At 36.3% G+C, this 331-nt stretch overlaps 1 protein-coding gene across 2 annotated transcripts in view; it reads left to right on the top strand.

Moving 5' to 3' along the window:
- gsap (gamma-secretase activating protein) overlaps positions 1–331 on the top strand; it is a 58,706-nt gene that overhangs the window by 26,909 nt on the left and 31,466 nt on the right. The window lies entirely within an intron of this gene.

Here is a 331-nt window from a genome sequence, read left to right as displayed (position 1 = left end):
TCCCATGGTCTTTTTCTTTGCAACCAGGGAAAAAAATACTTAAATATAACTGATACTTCTGAAATGGCATGAACAACTTCTTTTGACATAATGGCAATAATCAGTATTACTGGGGAATTTATCCATGATGAAGTCGTCACTGTGAGCACTGAGCAAACCTGCGGGGGTAGCTGCTGGATAATTGCATTGCCTGGGTAAGCCTTCACAGCAGCTGGGATCACGATAGAAAAAATGAGCTTGTCAAAGTGAGCGCTATTAGAGTAGAAATGGGAAAAATAATTAGAACATAACATTTTATTTTATAACCCCAAATATATTTAATAAGTATTTT

This window comes from Pundamilia nyererei, unplaced genomic scaffold, assembly GCF_000239375.1.
Source record: "Pundamilia nyererei isolate P.nyererei 1_Seehausen unplaced genomic scaffold, PunNye1.0 scaffold00014, whole genome shotgun sequence".
Taxonomy (NCBI): domain Eukaryota; kingdom Metazoa; phylum Chordata; class Actinopteri; order Cichliformes; family Cichlidae; genus Pundamilia; species Pundamilia nyererei.
This window is presented reverse-complemented; position numbering and strand designations above follow the sequence as displayed.